We start from the raw sequence: 14679 nt of genomic DNA, 5'->3' as shown, positions 1-14679 counted from the left end.
ACTAACAAATAGCTATAGCACCTTGCCCCCTTTCATTGTTGTTCTCGATCTGTATCCCCACAATATTCATAAGTGTATTTAATTTAGGCATTCGTAAGGGTATTTAATTTAGGCATTCTTATTTAAACCACCTTTTAGTGTGAATTGGAAGCCTAACATAAAAACATTTAATAAAAAAATGGCCCTCAAAAAGTATGTCATGGAAAAATATCCTCCCTAACTATATCAAACCTAAGTACCCATCTTCAGGTCCTAAAGTTCATGCTACCAAACAAAGTCCTAACCAAAGGCTATCATTCTCTATTATTAGCCACCCTAACTTTTCACTTTCACTGGGCAATCGTTCAAATTCTCTTATAAGCCTTCATATCTTTACCTTTAATGAGCTAGAAGTGATAACACACAAGTTCTCAAAGAGTAATTTTTTCGGTGAAGGTGGGTCTGGACCTATATACAGGTGATTCATTGATGACAATCTCAAGCCCTATTGTTGTAAAGGTCTTTGATTTGGATGGCACTCAAAGGCATAGGGAATGGCTGGTGGATTTTGACGGTAGCCCTTGTTTTGTCTTTCAGCTTCATTTCTCGAACCCGATGTGGAAATGAATACTTCCTATGCACTTTCAAGTCTTTCATCAACTTAAGGGTTCTCTCGGGGAACTTGCCCTTGAAAGTGGGTAGTAATAGATTAATAGGTAGCGGTAGGTGGGAACTCTTCTTTCTCACAACTTCAGTGAAAGAGGTTTTTTTCTTACTTTCGAGTTGAGACCAAGTCTCAACCCGTGATCCCAAATTTTCATGAAGATATTTGGAAAAGCTCTAACATAATGTTTTGATAAACAAAAAGGCAGCATAAGATAACTTTGTAAAACTATAACTATAGGACAAATCAAACACAAGAAGGGCAACACGCAAAAAAGCACTTACTGTGTAGAAGGGCAACACACAACAGCTTGTTTCAACTTTGATTTGTCTTGGATTTGAGTTGGTTTTGGTCTAAGCTAGCTTGGAAGACAGTGGAGTGGGACTCAGGAGGAAATTGCACCGCAAGGGTTTTTTGGTGAGTGAGAGAGACTAAAAGAAAAGAAAGAAGGAAAGAAAATAAAATTTTAGGGTTTTTTAAGTTAAAGGTAAAAAAGTAATTTTATAAATAAAATAATAAAAATAAATATATAATAGAAAAGCTCGATTAGACTCGTGAGCTATTCAAGCCAGGTATTAATATGCTCGAATTTAACTCGTTCGTTAAGTCGAACTACTTGAGCTCGAGCTCGACTCGACAATTATCAAATCAAATTCAAATTTTAATCAAGTCGAATCCGAGTAGCTTTCGAGTACTAATGTCTCATTTACACTCCTAGTAGCACCTAAACTTTCATATAAATTTTATTTCGATTTTTAATATTTAAAAAGTTATAATTAAATTTTTAATTTTTAAAAAAATTTTTATTTATAAAATTATCTAAATTGACAATAAATGTTAAACATCAAACACTTATATGGTACAAAAGATAAAAATAGAATTATCTTATATTTTAACAACTAAATGTAAAATTATTTAAAAAAATATATGTATTTCATATATATCTTATTAAAATTAAATTTAAAATTAAAATTATATATATTCTTTTGTAATATAATTTATTAGTTAGATGTTTTTCTTTAGATGAAAATTAGATATTCAAAATTTAAAATTAAATTAAAATTTTTATAAAATTCAATATGTTTTAAAAACAATAAAATAATTTTTTATTAAAAAATTATTTTTACTTATAAATCATAATAAAAAAAATTTACTTTTTATCCAAAATTTTTAATTTTTTAAAAATATTAAATATCTTTAGTTTTCCTTTTTAAATATATTTTATAAAATATGTTTTATAAAAAAAAAAAGATGTTTTAAATTATATTTTTATTTTATCTCAATATAAAGTTTTTGACAAAAAATAAATTCAAAATAGATTTTTTAGATAGAAAATAAATTTTTGAATAGATTAATAACCCTATTTTTAAAAAATGATATAGAAATTCGTACATAATATTTTAAAATGATATTAAGTTTTTATTCAATTTTTTAAACAGATATAAACATTTTTACTTAATTTTTTTAAAAGATATGTAATTTTTTAAAAAATTAATTTGAAATTTTTAACTTAATTTTAATCTTTTAAAAATCTAGTTTCTATTAAACTACAATTTATTGATAAATCATATTATAGTAAAATTTAAAAAATATATATAAATTAATTTTTCTTTAACTATTTTTACTTTTTACTTTTTTATTTTTATAAAATTAAAAATATATTTAAAAAGGAAAATAAATTATATTTAATATTTTAAAAATATATTTTTTGAATGGAAAATAATATTTTAATTATGATTTATAAGTGAAATAATATTTTTAATACAAAATATTTTTTTTGTTTTCAAAATGATATTAAATTTTTAAAAAAGAATTTGAATTTTTAACATAATTTTAATTTCTAAAAATCTAATTTCTATTAAAATATATATAATTAATAAATTATATTACAACAAAAAATATAAAAATATAATTTTAAATTTAATATTGTTTAAAACATATGAAACATATAAAGTTTGGAGATAGTTTCGTTTTTAATCCTTAAACTTTGATAAAATTATATTTTGGTCCATTTTTTACCACATGAGATGTCAATTTTTGTCATCACGCAAGTTGACATTTATTGTCAATTTAAACGATTTTATAGATGAAATGACAAAAAAAAAAAACTATATTGAGTAATTTCGATTAAAGCTTTTAAATATTAGGGATTAAAATATAATTTTGGATAAAATTTATGGATTACAGGTGCTATTAACTTAATTATTTAAGAAAAAATAAATTTTCAATCCATTTGCCTTTTTAGAAAAAAAAAATTGAAGGTGGCGTAAATAAAAGAAAGAAAATAGTGGTGAATAAAAGGGTTTAAGAGAAATAAAAAGAACTATATAATTAAAGTATAATTACCACAAATTAGAGAAAAATAAAAAAAATGAAATAAAGTATAGCTGACAACTTGAAAATACTACATAAATAATGTTAAAATTTCTTAAATATCATATTTAATGTATAAATATGTAATTAAATTTCATTAAGTATTGAGAATAAGAAAAGGTAGATTTGGAATATAGTTTTGCTTTTTTGGATTTTGATAATTGCTATTTTGAGGTTTTTTTTTTTTTTTTTTTTTAAAGTTTGCGTTAGGTTTAGATTAAAAAATTTTAACAATATTTTTCAATATATTATTTTATACATATATACATTTTTTTTAATGTACTTCTATAGGTTTTTGTCTAAAGTGTAACGTAAAAATTATAACACTCAAAATGTGTCTAATTTAATATATTTTACCACCGGTGAGTTTAAGTGGTAAAAAAAATGTTTTTTTATATTTTTTATAAATTGAATTCGTTAGGAAAATGTGAAAAAATAATTCCTCGTAAATCCATTAAATTAGTTATAAATAAATTTTTTTGAATCAAGTTGACAAGAAAATATACTGAACATGTCTAAAAACTTTGCTAAATAAAAAAATGATATATTTTTTGTTGTTTGCTTTGCTAGGATTATGGGTGTAATTAAGTCGAGTCGATACAGTGAGAAGTTCAAGCTCGAGCTCGAGCTTGACTTACAACTCGCGATTCGATATTCGGCTCGAGCTCGAGCTTGACTTACAACTCGCGACTCGATACTCAGCTCGAACTCGATCGAGTTTTATTTTTCAAGCTCGAGCTCGATTCGTGATCGAATTTGAACTACTCAAGCTCGCTCGATTAATATGTAAAAATAAGTTCGATTCGTATACTCGATAAGAGTTTGATTATTTATGCTCAAGTTCGAACTCGAATTCGAAATATTTTATTAATTAAAATAATAAAAATATATTTAAATATAAAAGCTCGATTACGCTCATGAGCTACTCGGGTCGGATATAAGAATACTCAAATTTGGCTCGATCGATAAGTCGAGCTACTCGAGCTTGACTCGATAATAATCGAACCGAATTTGAGTTTTCTTCAAATCGAATCCGAATAGCTTGCGAGTACTAATGTATCATTTACACCCTAGCTAGGATTAAGTTCAACTCTAATTATTATTATTATTATTATTATTATTTACAAAATGGTGTAATACAATCAAACCATATCAATAAAGTCTTTTTTCTTTTATATTTTATGCATGTAGTTATATATCTTGGAAAATATCAAATCTTATCTATATATAAAAGTCAATTAATTTTTCATAACTCGTTAGTAAATATTTTTACATTTGATGACTCTGCAATGAAATACTAGCCATCGGCTAGTTTTATATATACTATGAGGTTGATCCACGTTATGCTATGAGAAACATTTCTTTTTTAAACCATAAATGATTTAAATATTTGATTATTAATGGATTTAATAGATACATTATTTACATATTATTCATGTCGTAAAGGTTTTGTGTCTGTCTGACGAATTTGAAAAAAAATAAAAAAAAAGAGTATCCACTAATCTTTTTTTTATTAGATGCGATTGGTCACCTATTAAAACATATCATTTTAATGAAATCTTAAAATTAATTAAAATTTATCAAAAAGATAATTTTATGGTCTACAAAACAGTCTGAGTTTGGGAGTCGGTTGCGCGTGAAAAAAGATTAGCACCCTAACAGCACCCGTTTAAAATAGTACCAATTAATTATGTGTTATCCATTGATTTTAATAAAAATAATCTTATTTTCGGTGTTTGAAAAATAATTTTCTTGATTTTTCATTTATTGAAAATTGATTTTTTAATTTTATTATATTTATTTATTTTTTAATGCTCGAATTTTGTTCAGGAAAAATAAATTAGTACCCTTTTTATCGAAATAATTCTTAAAATGTTTTAGTATGTTCGTAACATTAGAAGAACATTTTATCACCTAGAGATTTCTGAGACATTGCTTCTCGAAATACCTTAGAATCTCATTCTTGGACTCTCGAATTTACTTTTCATAAAAACTTTATTAAGCATGCAATGCAAAATGCTGATATGTTGATGCATGTATTTTATTCTCTTTTTTAGAAAATTTATTGATTGTTTTGTTTGATTTTTTATTTAATTTAAATTTTTGTAGAAATTTTTTTTATTATATTGAGGTTTTTCTATAAATATTTTAATACACTGATAATATTTAAAGAAATCTTCTCACCTAGGGATTTCGTAAAGCATCACTATTTGTAATACTTTTAGAATCTCATCATTGGATAAATTTTTATTATTATTATTATTATTTTAATTTTAATTTATTAGTAAAAAAAATTTTTTTTATTGTGTTGAAAATTTTTTATATATACTCCAATACATTGGTAGTATTTAAAAAAATTTATCACCTAAAAATTTCATAAGTATCACTACTCGGAGTACCCTTAAATCTCATCATCGAATAAAAAAATTTTTTTCTTAATTTTTTATTATTTTTTAAAATTATTTAAGGTTTATTTTTGTTTTATTTTTATTTTTTAGTTTATTTTAAAATTATCAAAATTACAAAAAATTTTAACAAAATTTATTCTAACAAATACAAATAATTTAATATGCATAAATATTATAAAAATAACATATAAAAAATAAAAAAATAAAAAAAAAATTTTTTTTACCTAAATCGGACCAGTCAATGGTCCGGTTAACGAGGGTTCGATCGGTTTAGCAGCTTGGACCGGTCTAGTTGGTTCAACAGTTCAACACCGGTTTGGGTCAGTTTAGCTGGATTGGTTAGTGGTCAATGGAAAAGTGGGTTTATGGGTCGGGTGTGCGGACCTCGAGTCAGGTTACAAGTTGACGTGCGGATCCTGACTTAAAATGGTGTCCTTTTGGGCATTTAAATGAAACGACATAGTTTTGGGTCTAGCCTTCTATATAAAAATCAAAAAAAAAATTTCTTTCATTTTTCCCCCTTTCAAAAAAAAATCTCTTTTTCTCATTTTTTTTCAAATCGATCTAAGGCCGATGATCGTCCGCCTTGATAATCACCATGTTCCTCACCGTCAGTGAGCTTCGATATCTATTGTCGGTGTCGAAAAATTACAAGAAAACACCAAAATGCTCCTTACAACCTTCCAAGTCTAGATTTGAGCTTGGTTTTTGGAAAAAAAGACTTCAAAAGACACATATATGGCCTGAAAGTTTCAGCCAAAATTTTTTTTTTATGTTTGTTTTTTTTGTTTGGTGCTATGGTCCTTGTTTCCAGAGGCTGAGTTTTTTTTTTTTTTTTTTTAGATTTGTATTTGTATTTGTTTGGCTTGTTTTGTCTTGGGTTTTTTTTGTTTGACATAAAACTTTTTTTAGGCGAATCTACATAATTTTTTTTTTGTTTTTGCAAAGTTTTTAGGTATTTGAATCTATCGCCTTTTTTGTGCAAGAATCAAGCTCTATATATAGAGCTTTTTGGGATTCAAATCTCAGATTTGCAAGTCAAAATCCATTTTGCCAAGTTAAGTAGGGTGTCAGACGGCTATCGGTGGTGGCAGTGGCTGAAATTTTAAACTTTCAAAGAGGGTGCATTTAATGCATTCATATTTTAGTCAAATCGATCAGAACAAAAAAAAAGAAGAAAAAGAAAAAAAGAAAGAAAAATAATAATAATAGAAAAAAATAATAATAATACAAAATTGGTGTTTACAGCTACCATTTTTTACCTATTTTTGAGAATAAAAAATAAGGTAAAGACAAACAAACAACCATTTTATTCAGAAAAAAGAAATATTAAGCACAAAACCCTTTTTTTTAATTTAAAAAGCTCATCAATCAGAAGCTTAACAACTTTAAAAATTTATTTTGAAAAAAGCTTCTCTCAGCATAGGCTCAACAACTTTAAAATTCATTTTAAAAAAGAGGCTCAATAACTTTAAAAATTTATCTTGGAAAAGGCTCCTCTAAGCAAAGGTTCAACAACTTTAAAAATTCATCTTGAAAAAGCTCCTCTAAACAAAGGCTCAATAACTTTAAAATTCATCATGAAAAAGTTTCTCTAAGTAGAGGCTCAATAACTTTATAAATTCATCTTAAAAAAGGCTCATCTAAGCAAAAGTTCAATAACTTTAAAAATTCATCTTGGAAAAGGCTCATCTAAGCAAAAGTTCAATAACTTTAAAAATTCATCTTGAAAAAGGCTCATCTAAGCAGAGGCTCAACAATTTTAAAAATTCATCTTAAAAAAGCTCTTCTAAGCAGAGGTTCAACAACTTTAAAATTCATCATGAAAAAATTTTTCTAAGTAGAGGCTCAATAACTTTAAAAATTCATCTTGAAAAAGCTCCTCTAAGCAGAGGCTTAACAACTTTAAAATTCATCATGAAAAAATTCCTCTAAGTAGAGGCTCAACAACTTTAAAAATCTCATATGTTCTCAAAACTGAGTTCTCATCTTTGAACAAGTAAATTTCTCTCTTTTGAAATCTTTTATTTGATTATTATCTTCATTCGAATATCAAAATCTTGTTTTTCATTAGAAAATGAAAAGTCTCTATCCCTATATAACTGCTCATGGATGCATGTACTAAATGCTCTAAATGCAATACGTGTAATGCAATCAAAATTATTTATTGTAGTAAAAATGTTCTCGAAACTCTCACTTTTTGCTTATTTTATCAGAATTCTTCACAATTGCCATATGACCAATCTGTTATTAACATTTAACCATTGTATTCTCTCTTAACAATATTTTTTTTCTTTAAATAATGTCTTGTCATGTTTTTCTCATCTGCCTTTGTCAATTTTTAAAAGGTAATGTTGAGATATCTCATGTTTGTTTTTCTTTTCATCATTTTAAGTTCAAGACAAACAAAATGCAATCATACATTTTTCCTATTTATACGATGAATAAAAATATCAAATGAGAATAAAAAAATAGATAGGCATTATTTTCAAATAAAAGATAGCATATTTCATTAGACTGATAATAAGTGCATGGCAAAGTATTTGAGTCTAAATAAAGGTGCCCAAATAATGATCATAAGATAATCATGAACAAAATATTCTCAAATTTTTTTTCTAAAACTAAATCAAATGACTTCCTTGATCTTTTAAAGTTCATCAAACTACACTGGCCTTTGTGTTGTGGGATCTTCTCTTGATGATGTTTATCTTTTGCATCTAAGCAGCATTTTTTAGGTTTTTAGCTTAGATACGACATTCTTTTTCACTTATTATTTATTTATTTCTTTTTTTTTAAGTAAAATATTTATTTATAGCATCTGAATTTATCGAAATAGGTAAATCACCTCAATCCATCTCTGTCAAAATTAATGCCTCACTAGAAAAGACCTTTTTCACCACGTACGGGCCTTCTTAATTTGGTGTCCATTTCCTCGATTGTCATGTTGATTTGGAAAGATCCTTTTCAGCACTAAGTTTTATTCCCTAAAGTGACGGGGATGGATTTTCTTGTCATGTGCTCTCATCATCCTTTTTTGATATAATTAACCATGACAAAGTGCTGTAAATATTTTCTCTTCAATGAGGTTCAATTGTTCGTAGCAATTTCAAACCCATTTTGCTTCCTCTAACTCTACCTCCATAGGACTCTTAGCGAGAAAATTTTCACTTCGACTGGTAGTACAGCTTCTATTTCATATACCAAAGAAAATGAGGTGGCCTCAGTAGATGTTCGGACTAATGTTCTATAAGCATGCAAAGCAAAAGTTAACTTTTCATGCCAATCTTTGTAAGTATCATTCATTTTTTCTAAGATTCTTTTGATATTCTTGTTTGCAGCCTCCACTGCCCCATTCATTTTTGGATAATATGGTGTCGAATTACAATGATGAATCTTGAACTGAGTGCACACTTTATTCATTATTTTTCTGTTCAAGTTTTTGACATTATTAGAAATAATTATCTTTGAGAGCCTATATATGAACTTATATACCATTGATCAGGTCACACTAGCATATGATACAGTTTCTATCCACTTCATGAAGTAATCAATCATCACAAATATGAATCTATGCCCATTTGAAGTTTTTGAAGTAATAGGCCCAATGACATTCATGCCCCACATAGAGAATGGCCAAGGAAGAGCCAAAATGTGTAATGCTATTGGATGAGTATGGATCTTGTCAGTATAGATCTGACACTTATGACATCTTTTAGCATAACTAATACAGTCACTCTTCATTCTTAACTAATAGTAATCGACCCTCATAATTTGTCTAGCCATCATATGACCATTTGCATATGCCTCATAAATTCCATCATACATTTTTTCAATAATTCTCTTCGCTTTAGTTGCATTCACATATTTTAAAAGCACTTATCTTGACCCTTTTTATACAGGATATCTCCATCAAGGAAGAAACTCATAGCCAAACTAGTCCTTTTATCATTTTTTGTTACATGTTTTGGGTATTACTAGCTATTAATGTATTGCATAATGTCATAATATCATGGCTTCCCATCAATTTCTTTTTTGATACCTGAATAATATGTTGATTTATCCTTCACATCTAGCTTGATGGGTTGGATTTCAGTATTTACATCTATTTTAATCATTGCAGCTAGAATAGCTAATGCATCAACAATTTGGTTCTCCTCTCTAGGAAAATACTCAAATTGAACTTCTTCAAATAGTTTAACCAACTCAGAGATGTATTTATGGTACCATATCAACTTGAAATCTCTTATTTCCTATTTTTCTCGTAACTGATAGATGACTAGAGCTTAATCTCCAAACACATCTAACACTTTAATCTTCTTTTCAATCGCTACTTGTAGACCATAACATAGGCCTCGTATTCAGTCATATTGTTTGTGTAATTAAAATTCAACCTGGTTGTGATAGAATAATAATGTTTTTCAGGAGATATTAAAATTACTCCAATACTATGGCCTAAAACATTAACAGCTCCATCAAAATACATCCTCAAAGACTTCTCAATAGGTTTATTTTCTTCAATGGCCATCATATCTTCATAAAAAAAAATTCAGTTTCATTGGCTCATAATCTTCAGTTGCATGATTGACAAGAAACTTGACTATTGCATTTTTTTAATAGCCTTTTGACAAGTCTTCTCTGATCTTATCAAAAGTTTCTTAACATTCATCATTCCATTCTCTTGGATCTTATTTTCTAAGAAGCTTAAAAATGAGATCGCACTTATAGGTGAATTGAGAGATGAAACAAGTAATATAGTTCAATCTTCCTAGGAAACCTTGTATATTTTTTTTTGGGTATGAGGATGAGATAAGTTTTGGATGGCTTGTATCTTATTTAGATCCACTTTGATTCCTCTTTCACTGATCACAAAGCTCAATAATTTTTTTTAATTTAACACTGAATGTACATTTGACAGGATTTAACTTCAGTTGAAATCTTTTCAACCTGTCAAATAGCTTTTTGAGATTAACTACATGATCCTCTTATTTACAAGATTTTACAATCATATCATTGACATATACTTCTATCTCTTTATGCATCATATTATGAAAAATAGTCACCATTGCTCTTTAATAAGTGGCACTAGCATTTTTAACCCGAAAGGTATAACTTTGTAATAGAATGTCCCTCACATAGTCACAAATATGATTTTCTCCATATCATCTCAAGCCATCTTGATCTGATTGTAGCCTGAGAAGCTATCCATAAAAGGAAATGTAGAATACCTAGTAGTATTATCCACTAGAGTATCGATATGAGGCAGAGAAAAGTTATCTTTGGAACTCGCCCTATTCAGGTCTCGATAATCGACACACATTTATACTTTTTCATTATTTTTGGAAACTGGCACTATGTTGGCTACCCATTTGAAAAATTTTATCACCTCTAAAAATCTGGTATCAAATTACTTTTTCACTTTTTCTTTAATTTTTAACAGTATTTCTGGCTTTATATGCCTTGGCTTTTACTGTATTGACTTACATTCTGATTTCAAAGGCAACTTGTGCTTTATAATATCAGTGCAGAGTCTTGACATATCCTGGTAAGATCATGTAAACACATCTATATATTCTCAGAGTAACTCTTTTAGCTTCTGTCTTTTAACTGGTAAAAGAGATGCACAAACTTTAACCTCTTTTTTTTCATCATCTCTCAAATTAACTAATTTGATAATTTTTTGATGGGGTTTAATTAGCTAATCTTCTTGTTCTATCAATTTTAACAAATTAAGAGGTAGTGTGTAATTATCTGAATCTTCCTCATTATCAAGTTTATCAATTGAATTAAGTTTTCAAAATTAAATTTGAGATTATTGCCATGATTATCTTCTTGTTTATTATTGGGGACCCTGTAAATGATAAGATGAAGAGACTATTGGCACACAAAAATAGAATGACAAAAAAATGATGGAAAGAGAAAATAAAAAGCAAAATGAAGATAAAAACAATAGAAAAAATACTGATGCATCTTCTAAGTCTTTTATTAAAATGATAAATATAAAGACACCACAAAAGATCACCAATTGCTCATAAAAAATAATTATAGATTTAAAGTTTCACAATACATTACTTTTCAAAAGTTTCAAAGACAATAGGTAGCTCTATAATTTTCTAGTTATTCAGCTCAAAATCTAAAAGACAATGGTGCATGAACAGCTCTTCATCTTGCCTCTTATTTTTTTCGTCATCTACCATTTGAATGGCCAGCTCAAAAAACTCTTCCATGAATCCTACACTTAGGGCTCTAGATAAATCTGGGTAAATATATCCTTCCGAACGAAAAAAATCATAGAGGTATGAAATAACCATAGGCTTTGACTTCGGCTTATATCTCATAAGATTAGTCATTCTCTTATTTTTTTTCTCATTTACCATTTTCATTTTATCCCCTCTTGTTGGCTTATATCCTAAGCCAAATCTATCTTTCTTCTTATATACTACTAGTGGCTTTATGATTTTTTACAAGTTCTTTCTTAGTCCAGTTTCAGGTTATCATCCATTCCAGTAAGCTATTTAACGACTATTTTAAAAGTTGTAGACAGGTATGGTGAATATACTTTAGATCTTTTAACTACATATGTGATGTTAGTAATCTCAAAAGATCTATATGAACCTTCAAGGGCTTTATCTATTACTTTTACATAAGGAGTATTTATCGGTTGGGTGACCAGTAAATATTTTTCTCATACCACACATGTCAATTTTTCATCAATAATGAATTTAACTTTTTGATGTAATGAGGATGAAATAACACCCTCCATATGAATCCGTGAGCTATCCAACAAGCAACTGTACGAGAAAAAGATATCCATAACTTAAAATTTTACGTTAAAAGTGCACGGGTTAATCTGTAATGGCATTTTTATATCTCTTAGCATCTTTCTTTAGGTCTTATCGAAAGCTTGAACTATCATATGACTAGGCTTCATATAAGATCCATTAACAGAGAGTTTTGTTAGAGTAGTCATAGGCATAACATTGATGGATGAGCCATTATTAATCAAAACTTTAGCCATTATATGACTCTTACTCTTTACAGTAATATGGAGAGTCTTAGTACTTTTTCGACCTTCAAGAAGAATCTTTTCATCACTGAAAGAGATATAGTTTGAAATTGTTAAATTACCAACAAGCTATTTCACGTATTCAATAGATATATTATGGGACACATATACTTGATTCAACACCTTCAGTAGAGCATTATGGTGTAACTCTGAGCTTAATAATAATGATAATAGTGAAATTTTAGCTGGCATCTTGTTAAGCTGTTCTAGCACGTTATATTCGATATGTTTTATTAGCTTTAAAAATTCATAAGCTTCACTCTTAGAGATCGACTTCTGACATTCTTTTTTTGAGACTACAACAAGATTATTCTGATTTTCATATTCTTCTCTCACATTTACTTTCTCTTTCTTGGCTTTCTCTAAAGCTTTTAGAGTATAACATCTTTCACTTCAAGTCATACCTCCTACACCCATTATGTTCACAGTATCTGGGTTGACTACGATATCATAATCGTACTTTTACGATACTGCTTTGTCATTCTGATATGAAAAAAAGCTAAAAACTTTAATTATCACTATTGGTCAGAAGATGGATTTTTTTGGCCTCAATGTTGACTTCTCATCATAATAAATTATCACTGGTCTATGCACAAACTTATTCGTTGAATCAATAATAGACACTTTATTTTTCATCAACTCTTTTTTTTATTCGTAAAACTCTATCCGACGTATATCTATCGACTTCTACACCTCTTGACAAAATTGGTGACAACTCTTGATAGAATACCTCAAAGCACTTTTGTGATAACTATAGCTCTCGATTAAGTTAATCGCTTTAAAGTAATTCTGAGGTTCTATTGACTTTAATAAATCAGCCTTAACCATGACTTTAAACACTTTAGCCATTGGAGTCTTAACTTCATCTATATTTATCTTCACGTAACTTGCTTGCCTATCAATTAAAGCATTTATTGATGGTCTGATATAGTTTGGTAGATTCTCATTAACATTTAGAGTCCCTTGTTGGCTGATTTCAAAGTTTAATATCCCTTCATTGATTAACCTTTACACTTTGTGCTTCAAAGTAGTATAGTTCTCAATGGAATGACCTGGGTTTCCATTGTGATAATCACAATGTGCATTGGGGTCATACCATTTAGGAAACAAAGGTTTTAAGGGTTCAACAATAATAGCAGCTAATAAATGTTTCTCAATAAGTCGATGATATAAATCCATATATGTCATGGGAATAGGGTCAAAATAGGTTTTTCTTGGGTATTTCGTAGGGCTTTCAAACCATTATCTGGTCTGACAAGTGTAGCAGGACGATTGTAGAAATAGATAGGTGTTTAAAATGATGTCTAAAATTGAGGTGAATAAGCTGGTATGACTAATATAGATGATAAATAGATGTAATATTATTTATGAGAGGGTAATGGGTTTGGTAGATTGGTACAGGGTAGGGCATGAAACCTCTGAACTGTTACCCTACATAGTTCACCGTTTGAGCTTCATTTTTTTTTTTTAGAATTCCACCTTTTTTTGCTTCGCTTGTCTCTCCTGCATCGAGCTTGTCGTTTTTTATGGCATTTTTGATAATCAACCTGATATCACTATATCTGTAAAGTTCTTGATTGTATTACCTATCAGTCTCTTATAATATGATGCTTTTAGAGTGTTCATAAATAAGATAGTTATTTTTTTCTCAGTGAAGAGATGTTGTACTTGTACGATGATATCTCTCCATCTTTATGCATATTTTTTTAAGCTCTCAGTTATTTTTTTTTCATACTCTATAAAAATAGATGATCTGGAGCTAGATCCTTGACATGTTAGTATTATGTAAGAAATGCCATTGTGAGTTCTTGTCAGGAATGAATACGAGTCCTGTCTAGTTAAACATACCATCTGGTTACAAATCTAATAAGGTTATCTTGAAATACGTGCATTAATAACTTTTCATCACGAGCATGTGCCATCATCTTACAATAATATATGGTGATATGGGTCATTGGGAATTCGTGCCATTATATTTTTTAAATTTAAAGACCTTGAATTTAGGTGGAATGACCACGTCTGAGACCAAACAAAGGTCGGTTGCATCCGTAGAGCCATAAAAATTCATTCCTTCTATGGCCATAAGTCTTTCTTCTAATACTTTTATTTTCTGTTGGGCATTGGTATATTTTACTTTTTTAAGTGTCTTCATCCCTAGCTTTTCTTTTTCATTGGGATCATCCAAATCAAGA

This window comes from Durio zibethinus, chromosome 4, assembly GCF_047325235.1.
Source record: "Durio zibethinus cultivar Kanyao isolate XHJ-2024 chromosome 4, ASM4732523v1, whole genome shotgun sequence".
Classification (NCBI taxonomy): Eukaryota; Viridiplantae; Streptophyta; class Magnoliopsida; order Malvales; family Malvaceae; genus Durio; species Durio zibethinus.
This window is presented reverse-complemented; position numbering follows the sequence as displayed.